This window comes from Ostrea edulis, chromosome 8 (genome assembly GCF_947568905.1).
Source record: "Ostrea edulis chromosome 8, xbOstEdul1.1, whole genome shotgun sequence".
Taxonomy (NCBI): Eukaryota; Metazoa; Mollusca; class Bivalvia; order Ostreida; family Ostreidae; genus Ostrea; species Ostrea edulis.
Genome location: NC_079171.1, coordinates 58,615,971 through 58,636,900, shown reverse-complemented (window position 1 = coordinate 58,636,900; position 20,930 = coordinate 58,615,971). Strand labels below are relative to the sequence as shown.

The 20,930-nt window shown below is 34.9% G+C and overlaps 1 protein-coding gene and 2 long non-coding RNA genes across 4 annotated transcripts in view; 2 read left to right on the top strand and 1 right to left on the bottom strand.

Moving 5' to 3' along the window:
• LOC125663411 (receptor-type tyrosine-protein phosphatase mu-like) overlaps window positions 1-20,930 on the top strand; it is a 177,569-nt gene that overhangs the window by 114,047 nt on the left and 42,592 nt on the right. The window lies entirely within an intron of this gene.
• Window positions 363-16,081, top strand: LOC130049340 (uncharacterized). The gene is made up of 6 exons (XR_008797844.1): window positions 363-431; window positions 2,727-3,462; window positions 3,640-3,777; window positions 4,711-4,845; window positions 11,648-11,686; window positions 11,721-16,081. It is a non-coding gene; the product is annotated as an uncharacterized LOC130049340 (long non-coding RNA).
• On the bottom strand, window positions 2,854-11,865 carry LOC125667573 (uncharacterized). 2 transcript variants are annotated; one of them, XR_008797847.1, is made up of 3 exons: window positions 11,767-11,865; window positions 4,923-5,081; window positions 2,854-2,909 (listed from the first exon to the last, which is right to left on the bottom strand). It is a non-coding gene; the product is annotated as an uncharacterized LOC125667573 (long non-coding RNA). The 2 variants fall into 2 exon arrangements; XR_008797848.1 differs by lacking the exon at window positions 2,854-2,909 and adding an exon at window positions 4,699-4,822.

The window sequence follows — 20,930 nt, the reverse complement described above, 5'->3', positions numbered from 1 at the left end:
GCAGATTCAGAGCTTGTTTATAAATATATATGTTTGTGATATTTCAGAAATATTAATCGGAAAACAAAGTTCCGTTGTAAAAGTATTTCTTAAAATGCCATTTTAAAACACGATCTCCTTCCTGTCATCTTTTATCAGGAAAATCTTAATTTAGTATTATTTCTGAAGCAGTGTTCCTGATACTTTCATATGCTTATTGACAATATCTGGTCGCTTTATTGACTTAATGTTTTATGTAAAATGCAATGTGTTAGAGACGGAGAATTTCATGACTCTGTTATTTCCAGCATAATATACATTACGTTAAACACACAGCTATGAGATCAAAGCCATAAAGCTAGAATTGTTTAATGTCTGACACGGATGTATGAAAATGTGGGTTCTGAAACACGTGTGGGTGCTGTTATTTGCGATGAATTGTGAATGTTTTGGTAAGCCCTCTCAATATCTCTATTTCTCTCCCTTAATTTAGTAAACGAAACGATAGTGTAGCAGTAAATGTTAAAGGCATTTTCTTTTTATTACACTTTTCTTTGTTTTGTTTTGTTTTAATTTAATTTAGGATTTTGTTTGGTGCGAGGATTCCTATTTTCTGTATTTTTTTTATTTGCCGAGAATAAAAAGTGATATTTGCGTAGCAAAAGAATTCAAAGATTGCCACGACAGAGTTTTATTGCAATTTGATAAATTAGTTATAATAAAACAAGTAGACCTATGAACAATCTTTCTAAAATTATGTTTTTATTAATCAGTGTCTAGCCATGTGATATACAATATCAATAGATTTTTGAATTATATCATCACATTTATAAAGTACTCACCACTATCAATAATCTTTATTTAATATTCATAAAGCGGAGGAATACGTGCTGTCTTACTTCTACATTATCCCCTACATTTCTCTCAGATGGGCTATTTTACTCTACCCGCAATATGCTTATATATACTCCAATGTGATTATTGCACCCAGTGACTTTCTAGCTAGATCGGACTGGGCTAATAGTAATGAATAGGGAATGTGTATTTTTCGAAAATATTACAGTATATTTACTCTGCAAAACCTACTCCATTTATATCAAGTATTCATGCTTGGTTGCGACAAACTCCACTCGTGCCAACCAAGATGTCTCCGATGAGGATGTTATCAGAATCAAATAGTGCTTCCTGTTTTGAATGATTGACTGGTCAGATGTTGTGCAGTTTATACAAATCAAGAATCTGATCAGGAAGTACAATTTATATATGGTTTCATATCAAACATGAATACTATTCAAATATAAAATACATTATAAAATACATTTGGACGAAAATACGGATATTATTCGCGCAATCCCAAATAGACAGTTAATAACACGCACGCATAACACCTGTCTTTGAGAAACACATAACCGCTTAAGGTCAGTTTGTGTATACATAATCAAATTAACAATATATAGATGGAGATAGTTATACTTAGATGCTTTATATACCTCTGGTATCTTCTACAAGAGTAACATTGATGTTTTTCTTCGAAAGTAATATTAGTTTTGGTTTGGACATAAACAAAATCAATTACTGGTGTGGAATAACAGGTCTTTCTTTAAGGTAGATTAACAATACATGAAATGCCTACCTTAAACAATTCAGAAAAAAATCTTTAAGTTACGTCTTTTTTATAAATGTAAGTCAAAATCCAAGATCAAGGTTTGGACGACAAAATCAAAAGGGAAAGGTCTTGTCAGAAGGAAGACATATGTGAAATATGTGTCACTCACTATACCAATACTATGTGAAGGTTAGGCTTGAAATCAAACTTTTAAAACTTCGGTCAAACTACACGATGAAGGTAACAAGTTAAAAAGCCATGGCGTCAAATAAATTGTATTCGCATAGGTGATCTTAAAACAAAGTATGAAAGCGTTACAATAAATAGTTCAGAAGATATTGTCCAGATTAGATTTCCCTAAAGGTACGTCAAACTCCATGATGAAGGTCACATGGTGAAATATATATATATCTATTTCTTTCCTTTCATTTGCTTTATTTGATTCATTTAAAGCACGTATTAATTAAAAATTAAACGTATCTGAGGATTATAAAATGAAAGCGCTTGCGTTAAATTTTTAACTTTGTGTACTGTTTATTTTATTTCTTTTAGTATATATATATATATATATATATATATATATATATATAGCACTATAATCCAACTTAAAATTGTTCTGCGTATAATCAGTTTTTAAATCGAGGTAAGCTAATGACAAACAAGTTGATGGTACAGGGATTACAACAGCCTCGATTGAAGTCAGCATTTCGCAAATTATATGCACGTTATGACGATCTAGTACGTCAATACAATCTCGCATTGGGCCAAATGCTGTCTGACGTGTTTGATACCGTTTGCTAGACCGTTCTTGGCACACTGATTTTCACTACGGATAAATCCGTTTACCTGATCAGGATATAGGGTCACGGCGGGTGTGACCGCTCAAGAGAGGATGCCTACTTCTCCAAAGCACCCGATCCCACCTCTGGTGTGTCCAGGGGTCTGTATTTGCCCAACTATCATTTTTGTATTGCTTATAGGAGTTGTTAGATTGATCAGTGTTCGTTATCTTCACCTTGCATATCCGAGTAAATCAAAGATACTTTCTTGAATTATATCAACACAATTGAAGTCAGAGTATGTTAAATTCCGTAAAATCCGGATATGATGATTGACGGAATATTGATTTTCTATTTTCTAGTTGATCTTGTTGATGAATTTGGAGGCAACGCGACGATGAGTGAGCGTCCTTTTTATGATTACGTGGCTTCCAATGCAATTAATGAAGATACAGGCGCCCAGAAATCATGCGCCGTCATGGACGTCTCAGGGGGATATCAAAGTGTCTGGTGGAAAGTGTGGCTGCAGAGGAATTTCAACGTTGCTGAAATAAAGATCCATTTTCAACCAGCTAGTAATGTTTTCACTCTACGAGTAAATGGGAAAATACGTTAAAAGCAGAATGCAACACACAAACGGGAAATTGAAATAAATAATAATTGTTGTTTAACACCCACTACCCCACGCTTGAGGTTTTAATCGTGTGGAAAATGAGGCATATGTTGTAAATACAGTGTGAAATCAACTTCTCTTTCAGTTCCCTCACTTTTTTGTCGAAATACTATGCTACCTGTCTGAAACATGACTTGACGAATTTAATAATATCTAAAATTATTTGTTTCAGCGATATATTGGTCAACAGGATTTTTAATATACGTTTTTGACAATGAATCCTTTATACCCCCTAATGATGTGACAGGACGTCTAGTGTACCAACATGACCCATCTACCGGGTGTTTACTACAGCATATGAATATAACTGTGCACAGCACACGGCATCGCTTTCTATAACACTAGAGAAAGGGTCCTACAATCCAACTGTAACGACAAAAATGAAAATAGACAGTTCGTAGAGATTTGTGAAGTCAATGTACTAGGTACGATAGCTATCTTTCTGTATCTCTTTTCATTTCAAATATAAAATGTTTGTATTACTACTTCATTTAAACATACTATGACACTCTCAAATACGTAATATGCGATTACTCGATCATTCCATAGCCTAGATATTCTATCAACTAAAAATTAATTATAACAACTCTGTTGATTGTTAGGTTGTGATGCCACGCGATACAGTGAAAATTGTTCTCATGAATGTGACAGAATATGTCTAAACCAACACTGTGATGCCTATAATGGTGAATGTATATATGGATGTAGTGAACCGCATCGTGCTGGACCACATTGTACAGGTATTGTCGGAATTATTTTACCCATCATAATCTGAGAGCATTGATAGACATGAATCTATATTGTACTTATTCAGAAAAGTTTTGGAAGCAAAAATACATGTTGTCAAATACATTAAGGAATAAAGTACTATACATAATGATATAAGTTCATGAATGGAAAATGCTTTCCGAATCTTCTACACATAACCTGTATATGCTACTAGATGTGTTTGTTTTCAAACGTGGATAATGGACTACGTTGAATTCCACAAGCTGCGAACATCACTAGATAATTTAATGCACAAATCCAATATGAAATTTACAGGAAATAGCAACAACAATGTAACATCGACACGCGTGTCATACACCATAGAAGTTTGATTTGATGTAAAATATAGCATTGACAAAATGAAAACTGACTTTGGTAATCACCTTTAAACATTCTGACAATGTCATAAATAAGACATGCTTTCAATGGAGTAGGCCATAAAAATAAAAAGATGCTGAATAGCACAGGGTTCCTGCAAGCTGCAAGCCATGACAACGTTAGATAACTCTATAGCAATGTCTCCACTGCGCAATAATAATCATAACTCCTGATCAGATAAAACATAAAAATTACAAAAAATGCAATTATGAAACACGCGGATGTTTACCTGACCCCATCCCTGGTATATCCAGGGGTCCGTATTTGCCAAACTTTTTTATTTTGTATTCATTTTTGGAATTACAGAATTGATCAGTATTCGGTATACTCGCCTTCCATGTACATAACCACAGTTCACCGTGCTGTGTATCATGCCAGCGTGCATTTAAAGAAATAAGAAAAAATCAATATTTCACCAAGTTTTGATCATATTGTTTTAACTTTGAAAATATGTAACATCCTGAAGATTACAAAACATATGTAAAATGATTTGAATTCGCCACCCCCAATTTTGTATCTTATTATAGACTGCCAAAAGGGATACTATGGCGTAAAATATACACATAAATGTGGTCACTGCATCGACAAACACGACTGTAATAAGACAACTGGCGTCTGCTTCAAAGGATGTCTGCCGCACTGGAACGGGCCGAAATGTGATGGTTAGTATTTCAATTATTTACATTTGGTGATATAAAAACGTTACATATGCATTTAACGTTGTGTTTCCCATATATACCTGTAGCAATCAGCTGTGTTCGATCGCTGGTGCCAAGATAGTTCAGTTGGTAGAGTAAATGACTAGAGATTCAGGAGACCAGGGTCCGAATTTCGGTCTGGTCGGATGTTTTCCCTTCTTGTTATAGTGAGTACCGTAGACTAAGATCTGAGTTGATGTCTGCAAGTATGAAGGCATTTAAAGAGGAGTGAACGTAGCAGTCAGTCGCGTTACATTTTCTCCATTCCCGATACACACCTTTGTAAACCACTGCTGTAATGTTCTTGATTTCATTTGGAAATTCGACATTCTTACTGTTTGCTAATGTTTGGTAGTTTTTTTGACTGCACTCTCTTATATGTATGCTCGTTTGTAATTTTTGCTGACGGATATTACGGAAGAAACTGTTCGTTGCGTTGTGGTCATTGTAAAAACAACATGCTCTGCAGCCAAGATGGATTATGTCTTGATAACTGTTCCGACGATGGACATTGGAAATATCCAACATGTCATGGTAAATAAAGGATATCCATTGATCGTTTGGTATGAATTGTAGCGAACGAGGTGTGTGATTTCTATCTCTGATGGGGTAGAATAAAAAGTCTACCATAACTACCCTAAAGGGATTAAAAAACCCAACTCAGCAGCACTCATTTATATGGTAACATGTAAAACATTGCATTGCTAAGAGCAGAGAACAGCATACTCGTCAACATATTTCACATTTAGGCAAGATACGAGATAATCTAAATTCCCTTATTCTCAATACCTATCAATAGTCATGGTGTAAAAGAAATCTATACAGTTTTTCAGGAGAATTAATGTACTAGTACGTTCGAAAATGTCCGGATAAACAGACAGACAATAGACGCAATAATTTCATTATACATATCCCAAGGCGTACTACACGCTTCGTTCTCGATTAGAATCGTTCCGTTCTGTTCCCACATCACACATTTCCGTTCAATTCATACAGTGTTCCGTCCTCAGACCAAATTGCTCCGTTCTCAGATCTAGCCGTTCTGTTCTCATTTAAAACCGCGTTGGTTCCATCAAACTGTATGTTTCCGCATCCACAGTACACGACACGAGTTTTATGCGTGTTCCACGCAACGCGGTGGAACAAATTTGCCCCAAACACGGTGGACCTTTAAAATTGTCGGCACCTTTGAAGTCCTATTTTTCCGGGCGAGCTAGACATTGAAGTCCACGGAGGATCTCCGTGGATGCCACCGCGCATCTCCGTGGATGTCACCTGTACCTCCGTCGATGCCACCGTGTACCTCCGTGTGATAAAACAAAGAAATAATTTCCGAAATGATTCACCCAAAAAACCTATTCGCTTGGCCAGCATGCATGCCCCCACCCCATTACTTATTTAGAAATTAGCTATAAATCATTCAATTCTTGTAATTGTTGTTTAATGATACGTTGGTGTTTTCGGTACATATCCGTATGTAGACTTCCCAGCAGACGTTCACACCTTTTTATGAAACGCCCAAATTCTCGACATCCTGTATATAAACACCTGTGTTATTCCTACCACTCGTCGGTACATTGTTTCACGGCACGTGCATGCAGCACAATTTCACCAAATAAAAGAAGGGTCATGAACAACGACAATCACATGCCAGTAATTTCAATTTGATAAACAGCAGTTCAAAGAAATGTGTACCATAAGCAATAGTTTATTTTTACGTAAATTTTTCATTGTAATTAGGAATATGTGATTAAGGTCAGCTATATACAAGTACATGTTTACATTGGATATGAATTTCATTATGTACTCAACGTGAGCAAAGAATCAAAATTTTATCACCTAAATAAATAAATATTGAAAACATCTTTACTTTTAAACAAACCTTTAGAAAACTCCGTACTTTCATTAAGAAAATAATAAAATAAAATGTGCTCCCCTACCTAGAATACCCATACTTCACATTAATAATAATACGTCTTTTTTAGTTTTTTTTTTCTAACTTGATAAATAATTTATTACACTCATGTATTATTTACTAAATGTATATATAACACTTTTTTGTCTTATATTTTTGTATACCATTGCATAATGGTGATGAGATCCAATAAATTGAATTGAGTACATGTAGTCTTGAAATATCACAAAGTAAAGAGTTGACAACGATTGAAATAAAAATGCAGACGTTTTCTCGTTTATTCAGTAACTCAATAACTTGCGCGTCTTCTGAATGACAGTTGTAAAACAAACGTACTAGGTTTTGGTCAGTTATAACATAATACGGGGGTAAATTCATCTAATCTCCGCTAACAATGGGTTTTGAGTCAACTGTGCCTTCGTGGACGAATAATCTCGACTAGCGAATATGGGAAACCTAGATAGTCCGCTTGCATTAACATGTATTATGAAGGTGCAATCGAAAAATTATCCAGTAAATCCAATGATGTTGCAGTATATATAACATGTATTTATTTCATTTTTGACTGAGAAGGAGATAGACAGCTAAGCACGTAACATCGTTTTAGAAGGGGGGGGGGGACTCATTCATTAGTCCTAACCCGGACCAGCCAAAAAATTTAACATTGAAAGAAAACAAAATGGGAAGTAAAAAAAAATATCACAATGAAAGGGGATGGATAATTAATCAGAAAGAAATCGTACTTTCAAGATTTATACTGAACGTATTAAACTTCCCGTATCTGCATACATTCATGAATATTATAATCAATGATTACCAATGCTCTCTCTCTCTCTCTCTCTCTCTCTCTCTCTCTCTCTCTCTCTCTCTCTCTCTCTCATTATCTAATGCATCTAAAGATTAAATTAAAGATTTTAATAATCGATAGCGTATATGAACAAAAGCTAATAATCGTTAAGTCATTTCTGTTTATATGTATATTAGTTTTTTTTTTTTTTCATGAACTAGTTGCATTTGACACCGAGGATTTACTTCCTTAAATAGTGATTACAAGCACGTAGAATCGGAGAGGGTGTGCTTTGAAAACTTGAAAGGTTTTCGTAATCGGACAATTTAAGCACCATTTTTGTTGTTATTTTATTGTTTATCAAGAAATTTTCACAACTTAACCGGCAACATACCCCTTCTGATACATTGAAAAATATAAGTAATGTTAGCACGGGGCTCTATAAAGTCCATTCTGCAGTTTGGTCATACTTCGTCATTCAATAACTTATTCAAAATAAAAAAAAATGTACTATGATGTATGACTATAACAATTGCCTGTGTATAACTTGTACATTCCTTGCAAATTCGAAGGGGTTTTCGCCTCAGTAGAACAATGGAGGTCAGCTAATCCGTGTATTGGAAATCAATAGAAGTGCTTAGCTTCTTGCGGAAAGTGTGAAATATATTGGGTCGGCGCAAGATACCCGTGACTAGAACTGATATCGCGCCGACCCAATATATTTCACACTTTTCATGAGAAGTCAAAACCCAAACTAGTTAACTGTAATTTAGTTATACTGTGACAAGACCCTAGCAATTTGCATGGTATATACTTATTATACAAAAATCATTGCATTATCCAGACACTCCCGATGAACATTTTTTTTAATGAAAACCTCTATTAAAGTATATCGAACATAAGTCTCGGTCAAATGTAATTAACTCGGGATTTTAAAAATAAATAATTCCATTTTTTGTATTTTTGCTTCTATTAATTACGTAATAAATTAATTCCAATTTGTTAATCATCGACAATGCTCTAATTTATATATTGGATCAAGTTATATTTGTCAAGATGCATATCAACACAATATGATGGAGGTAATTATGTTAAACAGCGCATTTGTCAGAGAGAGAGAGAGAGAGAGAGAGAGAGAGAGAGAGAGAGAGAGAGAGAGAGAGAGAGAGAGAGCACATCGGTAATTATTAAATATCCCTATCACATGTTGTACATGTATGTTTTTCATTTACTGAATATATAAATTCGCATTCAAAACAGGAATTGCCTGCAAGTACGCATTATTTAAACATAGAATTTAAGAATATTTTAATGAAGAAAGAAGATTAAAAGAAAAAAAATCAAAACCAGGTTTTCTTAAAAACATAATATGTAGTGTTTGGTATCGTTGGAATCGGTTCAATATGCTGAAAAACAATATAAGTATCAGGGGGGAAATTATTGACATTTTTTCTTTTTCTTAAAATTCCACCCTTATCTTGATTATTTGGCTTGCGGCACATTTTCACATCTCCCGCAAGGCGCCCGTGGCCAGAACAAAGCTCTTAGCAGCTGTGTGTATTCGCAAATAACACACACCGTGGAACACGGAGGACAGGGTGTATCTCCGTGGATTTTCCACCGTGGTCTTTCCACGGTGGGTTGTATAAAACTCGTGTCGTGTACTGTAATTCGGAACTCTCCTAGCATGATTGAGTCGTTTATATCAACATGCTGCTCAGTTAGGGACAGAGAAGTTATTTTTTGGATGAAAAAGATAACATCAATGTGTCATAGTCAATGTTTATTCAGGATCAGATTGCAACTGGGTTTCAAAAGAAACAAAACGTCAAATTACATGCTCATTGTAAATGCGATTAAGTCTTAAATTCAAAAAACAAAACCACATATTGACATAATTGTTGGAAAAGAGGAATTATTCAGGTGTTTACCTGGCCATGATATAGGACTCATGGTGGGTGTGACCGGTCGACAAATGATGCTTACTACTCCTATGCACATGATCCCACATCTGGTACAACCAGGGTAAGTGTTTGTCAAACTATCTATTTTGTATTGCTTATAGGAGTTACGAGATGTGTCACTGTTCGTTATCTTCACCCTGCATTCATCATTTTTATCCATTCTTTATTTTGGCAAGAAAAAAGAAATCTATGTAAACTCGTACGCGTGGATAAATCTCAATTAAGTAAACATTTATGTCACTGTTCGTTATGGTCAGCTGTCCTTCATTTGTTGTTTTCAAGTGCGAGTGTGAATTGAGAAGCTATGAATAACTAATGCAATGTTGTTTTACTATACGAATGAATGGACACGGAGTCCAAGATCAGGTACAATTAGCCTTCTTGGTATATCTCTCTGGGTCATTAAGTATAAAAACAACTACTTACATGAGCTGTATATTACATGGATACCATTACATATCTGTATCGTCAATTTGTTCAATGCAAGCACAATCCCTTAAAAAAAATAAGAAAATGCCCAGCGTGGCTTGTTTATAAACGTTATTCAATTATTTCTTTAAAACAACAGTTCCGTATATTTTTTATGTTAAATCATTTTGAAAATATAACTTGCATCATGATAAATCATAGGGGCCTCCGTGGCTGAGTGGTTAGAGCATTGCGCTCAAAATCACACGTCCTCTCACCTCTGTCGGCGTGGGTTCGAATCCCGCTCGCGCCGGTAAGTGAGCAAGTTTCCCAGTTTACTTTCGGAAGGTCGGTGGTCTCTTCCCAGGTACATTGTATCTGGGTTCTCTCTTCCACCAATAAAAACTGGGTTCCACCATATAACTGAAAAATTGTTGAGTGTGGCAGAAAACATCAAAACAAACAAAACATGATAAATCACCAATGTCATTCACATTGCGCATGTACATCAATATTGACTATATTATTTACTGGGAACCTTTCACATATCTTAAAGCATACTATCAAACCAGTAGAACGGTGTACGAACGTTGAATGACTTAGGAACGAACAGTTTTGATTGGGACACGAACGGTTAAGGTTTGAACGGAAAGATTCGCAGCAAGAACGAAGCGCTTTCTATCAAGAACGGGACGCTTTAAGATGGAGAATGAACAGCTTAAGACGGGAGCGAACGGTTTGGCCTTGATTTCAAATCCCGTATTTCGATCGATTCTTTCTATGTCGAGACATTGGGATCAAGAAAGATGGGAAATAGAGAATGAATTGAAGTTTTTCAAACGATTTATTGGAAAATGTTACCGTTTTAAAATAAAAAGAAATGGGGAATGAAAATGAAATGAAGCATGATATATTTATTTATGCGGAACTTAAGCTCAGAAACAATAATTACCTGTGTAACGTTATTGATACAGACATTCTTTTAAGAATAATTCTGCTTGGACCTGTTCAGGTTTTGTAACGCTGTGTTATCTCAGAGACACTGCTCTTTTTATTCTGGGTGCAGCATACTTTGTGATGACACAGGTCTTAAAAGTGAATAATAAGTAGAAAACTGTCCAATATGCCAGATTTCGAATGGGCCAGTACTGGTCTGAAAATTTTGCGCCTTAAAACTTAAGCGTATAACCGTAATTAGATTGCACACTACCTGACAATGTCCACGAAATCAGACCACTATTCACGGTATAACAGTTTTCAGTTTGTCATTCATATAATGCACTACGTTTTCGATTATTCCGTTTGAGGAGAAGAAACAACGTGCATTCAAAACCTTGCCCTTAAATTGTCGCACAGGAAAAAAATAGAACATTTGATTTGGAGCGCGAATTGACTTCCTAATAATCAAGTTTATTTACTGCATAAGATATCAATAAATATACCTGATCCACCATATTATTAAAAACAATGATAAATTCATTGGAATTACATATATCGTTAATTCAATTCATGTGCATAACAATTCAAACTCCCATTTAAAAAGTCCTTCCTCTGTGTTATAATATTTAATTTTGATTCCCCGTGTGTTTGCAGAATTTCATCTAGTAGATAAAAAGGAAATAAAGATCAAAACATTATATACATGTAGAAAATTTGCATAACATAATCTTTAGTATTGTTCTTTATTTTTAGTATATCCTGACTCGAGCAGTTTAGCATTTGCCAAATATGGTAAGGCGTCATTTTGGATCATTTGTAATTTCAGAGAAAGGTTCCTCCAGTGGATTGCACATTGCTATAATCTCTGTTACCCCAACACTCCTGGTCATCTCCGTATTGGTGAACGTTATTCTAGTTTTCCGCAAACAGAGACGGCAATCCTCAACACAGCATGTAAATAACCAACCAGAACAAACTCATACCGAAATGGAGGAAACACGAGAGTACGACAAAATAGGTGTCAGAAATACGGACGAGTATCAAGAGATGTCGCCCACTGTCATTGACCAATCTCCTCAAGACAGAGCTTCCGCTTATATCAACTTATCGTGATAAGTAGCGCATTTTCCCACACAAATAATTGTATCTTCTTTTGAGATAACGATAAGGACACCTGTTACCTAATTGACAATCCTATCAAGTTTTTTTTTTATGGTTTAGTAGAATAAAGTTAAGAAGTGTTATCCGGAAGTAAACATATTTTATCGACACTGAAATGGTATGTCTATTCTGAACTTTACCTCAAGGATTGTACCATGTTTTTGTTTATATATAGATTGCTTATTATAGAATATAACGTTTAAGACAAAATGAGTGGTGCCAAACTCTAGAAGCTGTTTCATTGGGTTCGGAATTAACTTTCAAATAAAAAATATGCCTTAAACGGAACTTGTACTTGCATATTCAGTCTATGTAAACAAAAAATGCCACGCGCCTTGTTTACATATCAATGAATTCTGAGCTCTGTATCTCCCAAACACCGTATTAACTGACACTCAACTTCTTGTTGACCGCCAGAAATACTTCATCTTAGCCTTCTAAACAATAAAAAGGAAAAAAGAAACATAATTTGAAAAGGTTCAGCTCAAATCCTGCCCATGTCCCTTTCAAAATCATAGATAACATAAAACAAAACTTCAACTAACTTACTAATGTTAAACAAATTGAAACCGTGTATAGTGTTTTATTTTTCGATATTCCATAGTCATGATAGTTATTTCTTAATCAGTTACACTGTCACTGGACTACCAGTAAGATATTTCCTCCAATCAGTTTTACTATTACCGTACTACAAATACGAAATTTCTACTTAATCGATTACACTATTACCGAACTACCTCTACGATACGTGAAAAGTGTTGATCACTCTCAATACTAGCTGAGGTCCGTACATGTGTCAGCCGAATTATATATCCGGTGTCCAGGTTGATATAGCACCTCACTAAATATTCAGGGGGCCCGGGTTCGAATGTCAGTGTGGTCCGTTGCATTTAACCCCTCCCGTTATTTCCTGGAACTGACAGGTGAAAATGCCTGCCACGGGGTAAAAATCCTTGGTTGATCTACCCAAGTGCATGAGATTTTTAGTTATCTTCAAATTCAGATATCCCGTGGTGATCAGGGTTAGAATAAATCCTCAGTACCCCCTTGCTTGTCGAAAGAGGCGACTAAATGGGGCGGTCATTCGGATGAGACTGCATAAACCGAGGTCCCGTGTCAAAGCAGGAGCGGTACGATTAAGGTCCCTCCCTGCTCAATGGCCATAAGTGCTGAACATAGGCTTAAATTTTACAGCCTTTCACCAGTGGTGACATCTTCATATGAGTGAACTATTCTGGATAGGGACGTTATACAATATTAATGAATTAATCAATCAAATTCGGAGACTTTCCTTATTTGTAATGACAATGCCTATGGCGTGCTGACGTTAATTTCTCGAATCAAACATCACTGCATGGTAACTATGATTTCCACGGTGTGGAAACTATGCGCAAACTATGTGAAAACTTAAGATAAGAAATGGCTTACGTAAGGTTTCAGTTTGGGAACCTCAAGTTTACAAGGGTTTGCGGAGTGCATAAACCTAGGCCGTCCACAATTCTAGGTGGTTTAAATACCGGAAACTCGCTGAAACCTAGGGTTTCTGTACTATTTCCGCACTACTGAAACTAGTCGCCACCTTAGGTTCCCACGTTTCCACACTATTCACTTTACAGTCAAGGTTTATGCAGTGCAGAAGCCCCCAGAAACTTATGAACATGAATAGCCAACCCTTTTCTAAAATATAATATAATTGAATCAAGGCTATATACATAAAGTCACACTTTAGTATTTGTGATACATATTATGCTCCTGAACTTTACAAATCATTCAACAATGGTTTGTGCAAACTAGTTCTCTATTAATTGAATAAATTGTTTTAAATCTAAGATATTACCAACCACACAGACGTTTGGATATTACTTTAGGATTTCTGGGTTTTTTCTTCGGTAGGGAAATTAACCCCTTTGCTTTTGAGCAAAATCTCGAAGTTTGTTTTAACTGTTTAAGTACTAGCTCAATACGTATTTCATTGATTCACACATATTATGCATTTATTACTTAATCTTACTCAGTTCAAACTATGTTTTACTAATTCTTTACAAGAAAACTATGTTTTACTAATACTTTACAAGAAATACAAGACAGAGCTCTTCTAATTTTACCAATTTTGGTAATCATACTTATACTCCAACTGCCCTTTCAAAAGACGAAATTCTTCAAAACCATGCTTCAGTTTTAGACACATTTAATATTCCAGTCAATGGGTCGAATGAATATGAGTTACCGTACCTATACTGGATTCCTAAACTACATAAAAACCCTTACAAACAAAGATACATTACTGGATCCAGTAAGTGCCCTACCAAGCCCCTATCTTTGCTCCTTGCGAAAATGTTAACAGCTGTGAAGGAGAAACTTCAAACTTACTGTGCGACTACATCCAGAAGTGGTGTTAATCAAATGTGGATTCTAAAAAATTCTAAAGAACTTTTAGTAAACTTGAAATCACAGAATTTTTCCCAAATCAATAGCATTAAAACCTATGACTTTTCAACACTATACACGACCATTCCTCACGATAAATTAAAGACTAGACTTTTTGACATCATAGACAGTTGCTTCTTCAACAAAAGCGGAAAACGGAAATATTCATATCTAGTGATCAGTCATTCAAAAACTTACCTTGTTAAACACCACTCTGATTCCACGCACAAGTACTCTGAAGTTGAAATAAAAAATATGCTAGAGTTCTTCATTGACAATATCTTCGTGGTCTTTGGTGATCAGGTCTTCCAAGAGTCTGTTGGAATTCCCATGGGCACGAACTGTGCTCCTTTGTTAGCTGACCTGTTTTTATATTCATATGAAGCAGAATTTATTCAAAAACTTCTACGTGAGAAGAAAAAATCTCTCGCTTCATTCATATGTCGATTTGATATATACCTGTGAGTTGGAAAAAAAGAACACCACAGAGTCGCCCACTTCTGCTTCATACTTAGATATTTTATTGAAATTAGACATTAACGGCAAACTGACAACTCACCTGTATGACAAACGGGATGATTTCAGCTTCTCCATCGTCAACTTCCCACATTTATGTAGCAATATTCCATTATCCCCTGCATATGGTGTTTATATATCTCAACTGATTCGATATGCAAGAGCTTGTTCTGGGTATAGTCAGTTTTTAAATCGGGGTAAGCCACTGACAAACAAGTTGATGGTACAGGGATTTCAACATCTCGATTGAAGTCAGCATTTCGCAAATTCTATGGTCGTTATAACGATCTAGTTCGTTAAGACAACCTTGCATTGGGTCAAATGTTGTCTGATGTGTTTCATACCGATTGTTAAGCCGTTCTTGGCATACTGATTTGACTGCGGATAACTCCGTTTACCTGATCAGGATATGGGGCTCACGGCGGGTGTGACCGGTCAACAGGGGATGCTTACTCCTCCTAGGCACCTGATCCCACCTCTGGTGTATCCAGGGGTCCATGTTTGCCCAACTATCTATTTTGTGTTGCTTGTAGGAGTTATGAGATTGATCACTGTTCGTTATCTTCACCTTGCATTTATGTTACAAGAGCCAAAACAGAATATTTTAGAAGATATTTGATCATTTCAGCAGCAATTTTATGGAACTCGTTACCCGATTTTATAAGGAAATGCACAACTACCACATATTTTAAATCAGCCTATCTAAGACATTATCTTAATCCTCAATGATGCTCATGTTATTGTCTCTTTTCATTTAGTTCTTATCTGTATGTATATAAATTGTGATATTTCCATGCTTTGTGATATATGGTCTCGATATGTATATATGTTATAGACAGGACCACAATGTAAACTAGTTTATACAACTAATTGTGCAATCCTGTATAAATAAAGGATATTATTATTTGTCAATTCAGATTTTAAATGGGTTTGGAAAGGAATTCATGCTATGGCGGAAGTATTGTTTGATAAAATAAAATATTTACCTCTGTCATTTCCTTGTTATCGAGTATTTTGTATATTTTTATACCACTATACACTCATTTCAAATTAATTATTTGCGATTGAAATATTTCTTTCCTGAATTTGGTTGTTATAATTTTTTTAAACAGGATTTTTAAATGAAAAATTCTACACTATTTTACTGAAATTTTGCATAAAATTTTGGATTTCCGTCAGAAAGTCAGACAATTGATACATAATTCCACTTTTCTATTTTTTTAAGTTCCATCTGAAATTTAAAGGCAAGATTTGGTAACGTGTGCACACTTTTAACAGGATACCCACTGACCTTATTTGTCAACTGAATATTAGTTAAGAATATTGCTAGTACAAAGGGCTGTGTAATATAGAAAACATTTCATGTTTTGCATTCATAAGCTACATTCTTATATTCAGCAACAGTATCAAACAACATGTGTTCTGAAAGTGACTATATTAATGAAAATTGTTACCTAATACATGTAACATTAAGACAGTGTGACTAATCTGTCCTCGAATCAACACCCCAGGATTGCAAAATTCGCAAATTTGATATATTCGTTCCTGTTCTACTTCAATCATAATAATTTTGGCCCCATCCTAGAAATCATCCCCCCCCCAGTTTAGAAAAATGCAATTTTGGTATAGGATGACCAACTCCTTCTAAACATTTATCTTTTAAATATGAATTGCATTAAAGAAGACATTATTGAAATGTTTTACACATATACACTCATAAGTATATACAATACTAAGTTTGGATTAACCCTGGGTTCAGAACCATTAACCCGGGGATTATGAGATTACCCATTTTGGCAGTGACCTTCCCGCTCCACATTACTATATATTTAGTTTGTCATAAATTTACTTTTTGTAGCGAAAAAGATTTCTAAAAACTGGTTATTTTTGGAAGATTTTGGCTTCTGTAATTTGTAATTTATGCACTCTTGTACCAAAGACACTACATATCAAATCGGAAAGGAATTAGAATATTACGTAGTTACCAAAAAAGTTAAAAATGTTCAATTGTGAACAAATGTTTTTGCTGGCCAATTGGTAAACAATGTACCAATGAACTCGTACAATATATCTAATATGTTTATAACTCACAGATTATATATGATGTTTTTTAACTACCAACATATCGTATATAGCTATACTGCCATTCTATAGATACATCAATTATTAAATATCAATATTGTTAGAAGGCATAGGTGTGTATAAATTTGATGCAATGACCGATATTTTATCCAATACCTTGGATTGATTATAATCTATACTAGTAAGTAAATTATATGGATAAACAGTAGATTTCAACACACTCAAGTTCAAGAACGCTATCACTCCGTGTTTTCTTTCGAATTATATAACCTCTTCCAAGTAGAACTTAAAATGCACTTCAAAAAGAAAATGACACAGTACAACCTATGTATTTGTTTTATTTATTCCAATTAACATACAAAATGTAGAGAAATACTTGAGATAGAAGGTCAGATAAGGAAGTTAAATATGTGTAAAGCATTAACATGGATCAGAACATTAGATGAATAGGACAAAGATAACACATAACAAATAACGGGTAGCAAGACAAAAGCAACAGGCATGTCATAATTTTGCAGATGTTGAGCTTCCTTATATATATATATATATATATATATATATATATATATATATATATATGACTGGCGTCATGAGAAAAGGGCCCTTATTTTTCGACGTCACAATTCACAGAAACGACGTCAAAGTTCGTGAACTTGAAACGTCGAAATCGCGGCAACGTAAAAAAAAATATGTTTGTTGGTTGCATTTGCTTACATTCTGGATGCATTAATTATATAAATAATCACATGGCAGTTCCAACATAGACTGTATATGTCCGAGAAGAATTCTAGTTAGATATTATGTGCCATTAATTGTACTGAACGGGTACAAATACTTGTGTTTGTTAATACATATGCAGTCTAGTAAATACGTACGGGTTTCCAAATAAAAATGTTATACACCACGCTTTGTTAATATGCTGAGTCGTACCGATATTTGTTAATTACGCCAGTTACAAAACACGGACAAGTCACGTACGCACGGAAATAGAAAAAAATGTACAAATCACTGATTCATCTTGCACGTTCGAAGTCAAAAATCAATAGCATATTCTATATTTCAAAAAATGCACGGAAAATTTTATCATCTGTGCAAAATGAATCCGTGATTTGTACTATTTTTATCTATTTCTGTGCATCCGCGACTGTCCGTGCTTTGTCAACCTCGTAGTACATATTGTTCCTAGTTTTGATGCACCTTTAATTTTAGATTTATCTCACATTTACAGATCTATGTACAGTCCTGTATACTTGTACCGTACATACACGTAAAAACTAATCGAAGAAATCGATCTATTTTCCAAACATACTGATATGTTATATGGAGCTGTAAAATTAGATTTCTGATAATCCACCATTGTAATTCAAATTGAGACAAACATTTCAGGTCAAATAATAATAATACAGTTACTAATTATTTAGTGGAAGTTTTATGTCTAGGGCTCAAAAGGTGTACTATTGTATGTACTTTAGATGATTAAACACAACTTAATATCGCCATTTAAAGTAGTAAATAGTATCTATATATATTACATTTAACCATAACGAATATCAAATAATTTGATTTCAGCTTATAATAACAAAAATTAAGAAAAAGTGCTTACGAGTCACGTAGTACAAAGTAAGGGGGGGGGGGGGTTACGGAGAAGTTGGCTAATATTATCGACAAGCCAAAAACAAACCTCAGATAGATGTGTTATTTTGTCCAAAGGTCACAATCCCGGGGGGAAAGGGGAAGTCACTAAATAGATCTTGTTTAATGTAAAAATAACTATGCATGTAAAAATAGCGGAAAATGAACGTTCTGAAAACAAGGGGGACAACCTATCAATGCATAAGGCTCTTGCATATTGTACTTGTAAGAGTACTAGCATTATGTATAAGATTATTTCGTTGTGCATGATACTTGTATGAAGCATGTGAAGAATGAACTTCCAAGTCACATGGCAACAATGGACTCGCCCTTTCGTTTCCGTACTTGATTTTCCAATACAGTGAATACGGATTGCCACTCCCTGCAGTACCCTATGTCAAATATACAGCCCAAATCTCATGCACTTCTTTTGCCAGCATCCTCGAAAATGATATGATTTTTCACAAGATACAATTCTGTGAGGGAGCAATTGTAGATCTGTCATAATTCATGTTAGAGGCGGAACTAGCTAAATTCATGTTTATTTGGTAAAGTTCTACAAATTTTAAAAAGAATATTTATTTAAATGATCTCTTTTTACAGTTGCTATGGTGTCCTGAAGATATTGACAAAATAGGAAAAGAATTATATCAAGGTTCAGGTGGGATTCTGCATTTAAGCCAAAACATGCTAGTTTTCGATCCATTTCGCCTCCCCAATGTCAAATACTTGCATATCTATGTAAACTTTTACTATTTCACGCACACAAACTGAATAAATGCGACGTGTGAACAGCGAATATTCATACATAACCGCTACATGTATTTCATTTTATTACTACATGTCCGGTGGTTACGCTGCCATATTGTGAAACATTGCATCTATATCTTTAGTGCAAATTATGATGCAAACAAAACAACAAATAGTAAGGTGGGGCTGTCAACAATTTATGTTTTCTTTACATTAAAATCGCCCGTCTCAGATTTAATGTTTGTCTAAAATGTAAATTTTACTCGATGCCGCGTGTTGGTCACTGTCTCAAAGGAGGAGAAACGAAATTTCTCAAGGTACAGTCATATACAAAAGTAAAAACTTTACGCGCTTCAAAAAACATTCAAATTACCACATCATATGTGACTGCTGTATTTCAGTTTGATTTTTTTTATTCACATGATTTTATTTTTAACTTTGGGAAAACGGTTTCTAAGTATTACAAACGATCTATTGCAAAATAACGGAATGCATTTTTGTTTTCAATTTAAGATATAATTCCATGGGTATGAAGTTCTAAATATTGAAATATTTCTGCATCTCGACACGCAGTTTACTATGAATGTGTAAACCTTACTAGAGAGAATAATAGCACGTATACGTGCGCGCCCTCCGATGCCTCTTGCTCAAAACAACTGTCTCGGGTTCATTAAACCTTGAATTTCTCCCCAAAATTCTAGATAAGAGGGACCCTCTAGTTCACAACACCAAGAAAAATTCACCTTTTCGGGGCATTTATGGAAGGGGCGGTAAAAATAGTAAAATCCCTACCTTATTCATGAAGACTATAAGATCGGCGTTGGTGGTTCAAATGCCGTCCCATCGCCCTAACACTGTTTTATTCATGGTACATCATACAGATGTCATATGCATTCGCGATAGTTGTGCAGGTTAAATAATACATGTATATAGTTTCTCTGTAATTAATTGATAAACATATTTTGTGTTGGATAGCGCTCTTTTGTATCAAGTCTGATTCTTTTATTTTATTAGATCAGAATAGAAATCGCTACGTTATGCCTTACTTTTGTTGGTGCATTTTGGTCGGACCATATAAAGATTTCATCTGCCTGACCGCATAAAAAATCTAGCAGATACTGGATTCTCGTACATTTATTGGTATCTCTCAACGACAGTAGTTTTAATGCTTTATTTAGTTAAAATATAGTTTACATTTGCGATAAACAATGGTTTTCTTCAATCTAATTAAAATCAGATCCTACAATACGCTCACAATATCGCTACGATACGCAGCGTATACGGCGCGGATCTAAGAAGTCTGATTTTAATTAGATTGTGGTTTTCTTTCAAACCTGGTAAGAACAGTGTAAAGTGAAATGCACGCGCGTAGTCACCGCTCACAAAACGTTGCTGTAGTGGAACTGGAATACACAATTTTTTGTAATCTGTCGGGTATTTCAAAGTGTGCTATTTCGAAATTTTCACT